The following is a 4,921-nucleotide window of genomic DNA, read 5'->3' as shown; positions in this document are numbered from 1 at the left end:
TTCTTAAGATTGGCATTTTTTGCTCAATATTACATTATCATTTTAGTTATCTTAAGAACCTCGAAAGCCCTATAATCTTTTCTTTGATAAATGGATTAAAATTTTTTCAGATTTCACAAGGGTTCTTTAAGCATCTCTGCTGAATAATTATTCTGTAAATATGTAGAATAGGTTTCCTGAAGGAATAAGCATGTGAATTTGCCCTTCCTTCCTTTCTTTTGTTTTCTCTCTCTCTTTCCCTCTCTGACACCTACATATACAGTTGACCCTTGAACAAGAGGTATGAGCTGTAGGAGTCCACTTATATGTGGATTTTTTTCAATAAATTAACACAGTACTACATGATTTGTATAAGAGAGGGTAGGGAAGGCTGAAAATGGGACTTGAACATCTGCCATGGGTTCTGGAGCCAATACCCCATGGACACTGAGGGATGACTGTGTCTCTTTCTTAATTCTCTGTGTGGTTTTGACTTTAGATTCTACTATAATCTTGGTAATAAACTTTTACCTTTAAAATTAAAGTTGTAGATGTGTTTCAATTATAAATATTTTATTGCTCTAATAGATGGTGCTAGTGGTAGGAAATGGCAACCCACTCCAGTGTTCTTGCCTGGAGAATCCCAGGGACAGGAGAGCCTGGTGGGCTGCTGTCTATGGGGTCGCACAGAGTCGGACACGACTGATGCAACTTAGCAGCAGCAGCAGCAGCAGTAGTGGTAAAGAATCCGCCTGCAGTGCAGGAGACCCAGGTTCAATCCCTGGGTCAGAAAGATCCCCTGGAGAAGGAATGGCAACCTACTCCAGTATTCTTGCCTGGAGAATCCCATGGACAGAGGAGCCTGGCAAAGTGCACTCCATGGGGTCGCAAAGAGTCAGACACAACTGAGCACAGCACAGCTAGCTAATAGAGAGAATATTCGTATAAGGAGTTAATTTGCATTTACAGTTGTCCCTTGGGATCCATGGGGAATTTGTTTCAGGGACCTCAGCAGAAACCAAAACCCACGGATGCTTAAGCTCCTTGTATAAAATATGTGGGCTTCCCTGGTGGCTCAGTGGTAAAGAATCTGCCTACAATGGGGGAGCCACTGGAGACATGGGTTTGATCCCTGGGTCAGGGAGATACCCTGCAGGAGGGCACAGCAACTCACTCCAGTATTGTTGCCTCTGGAATCCCATGGACAGAGGAGCCTGGCGGGCTAAAGTCTATAGGGTCACAAAGAGTCGGAGACAGCTAAAGCGACTTAACACAGCACGGCATAAAATGCGTAGTAGAGCGGCCCTCTGCCGTAGGTGGAGGCTTCATCTGCAGAATCAGCTAACACGAAATTAATTCATGGTTGGTTGAATTGTTGATGTGGAACCTAAAGACAGAAGGGCCAACTGTAATTCATTCTTTTAAAAATTCATTCAGTCATTTCTTTTTATATTTGGCTGTGCTGATTCTCTGTTGCTGCTCTCAGGATTTCTCTAGCTGAGGCCACAGGGGGCTACTCTCTAGCTGCAGCACGTGTGCTTCTCACTTTGGAGGCACGTCTTGTTGTGGAGCACAGGCTCTAGGGCGTGTGGGCTTCAGTAGTTGTGACCCTTGGGCTCAACAGTTGTGGCCCATGGGCTTAATTGCCCTGAGGCATGTTGGATCCTCCCAGACCAGGGATCAAACCTGTGTCCCCTGCATTGGCAGGTGGATTCTTAACCACAGGACCACTAAAGAAGTCCTGTAATTCATTCTTAAGGCAACTGGGTCCAATGGCAAGCACAGTGCTGGGCCCATGGATGATGTCAGTTAATGTTTGCTAAACCGTGCTCAATCCGGATTGTTTGCTTTACAGGCTGGCTTAACATTGCCTGCATGCTAAGTAGCTTCAGTGTCTGACTCTGCGACCCTATGGACTGTAGCTTGCCAGGCTTCTCTGTCCATGGCATCTCCAGGCAAGAATACTGGAGTGAGTTGCCATGCCCTCCTAAAGGAGATCTTCTTGCCCCGGGATCGAACCTGCTTCTCTTATGTCTCCTGCGTTGGCAAGTGGATTCTTTGCCACTAACGCCACCTGGAAAGCCCCACTTAACATTACTGTTCTACATATACAGCACACGTCATCATTACTTAAAATGGTCTTGAACCTCTAGAAATGGTTCTGTATAAATTTGGTTAGTTGTATTTTCGGTACATGACTGACATAATGATGTCTTTAGCAATCATTTACTAATCGGTAGGAACTCAAAAACACAATTCTTGTACTTTAATAGCTAAGTTTAGAAGGTTTACACATACACAATTGAGTATATGTAGCAGTCAAACTCCAAAGACAGCTTCTCATCTAGCATAGTTTCCCAGCGAACTTTTCCTCCCAGTATTCACGCCCTTGGATAGTTTCCTCCCTTTAAATTACGACTGGCCTTGATTTACTTGTAATCAACAACAGAATACAGCAGAAATGATGCTGTATATCCTACAAGTCCAGGTCAGAAGAACACTTGCAGCTCTGCCTTAGTTTTTCTAGCTTTCAGTCGTCATCTGACCCAGCTGTGTACAGGAGCCCATGCAGGGATTGTCTAGCTGAGCCTCTAAGCTTTGAGGTTAGTTGTTATACAGTAACAGACAATGTAACAGTATACAACAGTGTGATGAGTACAGAATGCCAGTTCCCATCTGGGGTGGGAGAGGGTGGAGATGGTGTAGAGAGAGAAGAAGGAAGGAAGGCATGGAAAATATGCACAATTTATAAAAACAAGTAGCAGTAAATAGATTTCCCAGGTGGTGCTAGTGGTAAAGAATAGGCCTGCCAATCCAGGAGACATAAGAGGTGCATGTTCGATCCCTGAGTCAGGAAGATCCCTTGGAGAAGAGCATGGCAACCCACTCAGAGGAGCCTGGTGGGCTACAGTCCATAGGGTAACAAAGAGTTGGACGTGACTGAAGCGATTTAGCACACAGCACAAAGTAGTAAATGACACTTCCTTCATGTAAGACATCCTTTTGAACAGCAAAGTTGCTTCTAATCACCACTTTCCTAAAAGGAATCTGCTCATAAATCCTTTTAGGGAAACTAAAAAGTAGAAGTTCACTCATTCATTCATTTATTCATTTGAGAAAGTTTTGCTTAATGGCTACTAGGTCCAATTCTCTGGGCCAGATGTGAGCAGTACCCACGAGGAAGCTGAGCTAGGATTGTCATCTGCTTCCCTGGTGGCTCAGATGGTAAAAGCATCTGCCTGCGATGCGGGAGACCCAGGTTCGATTCCTGGGTCAGGAAGATCCCCTGGAGAAGGAAATGGCACCCCACTCCAGTACCCTTGCCTGGAAAAATCTCATGGATGGAGAAGCCTGGTAGGCTATAGTCCATGGGGTCACATGAGCGACTTCACTGTCTGTCTGTTCAGTGAGAATGGTGGTAAACAGAAGGAGAAAATTGAGATGGCAGTGAAATGGAGGCAAAGTAGAGGAAAATAGAACGGATCTGCAAGACAGGAGAATGGTGCTTCTATGCAGGAAGTAGTTAGGAACTTCTCTGGTGGTCCAGTGGCTAAGAATCCATGTGCCCAATACAGAGGGCCCAGGTTCGACCCCTGGTCAGGGTACTAGATCTTACAAGCTGTAACTAATTGTTCCTGTACCATAACTAAATATCCCAAGTGCTGCAACTAAGACCTGGCATAGCCAAATAAATAAAATTTAAATTTAAAAAAATTTAAAGGGTGTTGTTAGTTAAAGGAACAAGTTGAAAAATAAAAATCAGAGGCATAGATGGAAAGAGCTTCTCTTCCTTTGAGGTAGATGGAAAACAAGGTGTAAGAATAGGGGAAAGATTACTAAGTTTTTAGTGGAGAAACAATTGATATCAAACAGCACCCATTGTCCTGGTTGAGCAGAGAGATAACTAATTTGCTGAAAGTAGGGCAGGCAGAGGAGAGGGAAGACTGAGAGGGGAGGAAAGTTAACTGCTCTGGTTTATATGTTGAGAAATGGGATAAGGAGCTAACATTATTTAGCTGCTAAGTCATGTCCAACTCTTTTGCAACCCCATGTACTGTAGCCCACCAAGCTCCTCTGTCCATGGCATTTTCCATACAAGAATACTGGAGTGGGTTGACATTTCTTTCTCCAGGGGATCTTCCCAACCCAGGAATCAAACCTGCAACTCCTGCACTGCAGGTGGATTCTTTACCACTGAGCCACCGGGGAAGCCCCAAGGAGCCAACCAGTGATGAGCACAATGGTTGTTGTGCTGCAGGAAAGGCCCAGCTGAGGTTGGAAATCATAAATTTGTACTGCAGTCAATCATTCTGGTAATGTAGGTTTCTCCTATGGTAGTTCCCGGAGTGGAAAGAATGGAAATGGTTGGCCAAGTCTAGGTTAGAAGGAAAGATTTGGGCTATATTTTTAACACTTACTTTAGCACGTAATATTGTGTCTGAAAAACTCAATATGGAAAAATTAACTTTTTGTGGATTGTGAAATAATATACACAAGTTTGAGTTTGAGCTCTGACTCTTTAAATTCCTGGAAGACTTTGGGAAAATCATAAAATCACTTAAACTTATTTTTGCTCACATACAAAATGACAGTTTTTATCTACTTAATTTCTCATGAGGCTAAAATGAGAAAATTTAAGCAAAACTTGGGCTTCCCTGATAGCTCAGCTGGTAAAGAATCCTCCTGCAATGCAGGAAACCCTGGTTTTATTCCTGGGTCAGGAAGATCCCTTGGAGAAAGGATAGGCTACCCACGCCAGTAATCTTGGGCTTCCCTGGTGGCTCAGCTGGAAAAGAATCCGCCTGGAGTACAGGTAGACCTGTGTTCTATCCCTGGGTTGGGAAGATCCACTGGAGAAGGGAAAGGATACCCTCTCCAGTATTCTGGCCTGGAGAATTCCAAGGACTAAATAGTCCTTGGGGTCACAAAGAGTCAGACACAA

At 44.1% G+C, this 4,921-nt stretch overlaps 1 non-coding gene across 1 annotated transcript; it reads left to right on the top strand.

Annotated features, from left to right (window-relative positions):
- The first annotated feature begins 3,186 nt into the window (after positions 1-3,186).
- TRNAR-GCG (transfer RNA arginine (anticodon GCG)) lies at positions 3,187-3,260 on the top strand. The gene has a single exon. It is a non-coding gene; the product is annotated as a tRNA-Arg (tRNA).
- The last annotated feature ends 1,661 nt before the right edge of the window (positions 3,261-4,921 follow it).

This window comes from Bos taurus, chromosome 14 (genome assembly GCF_002263795.3).
Source record: "Bos taurus isolate L1 Dominette 01449 registration number 42190680 breed Hereford chromosome 14, ARS-UCD2.0, whole genome shotgun sequence".
Taxonomy (NCBI): Eukaryota; Metazoa; Chordata; class Mammalia; order Artiodactyla; family Bovidae; genus Bos; species Bos taurus.
Note: the sequence above shows the minus strand (reverse complement) of the source record. Positions and strands in the feature narration are given on the sequence as shown.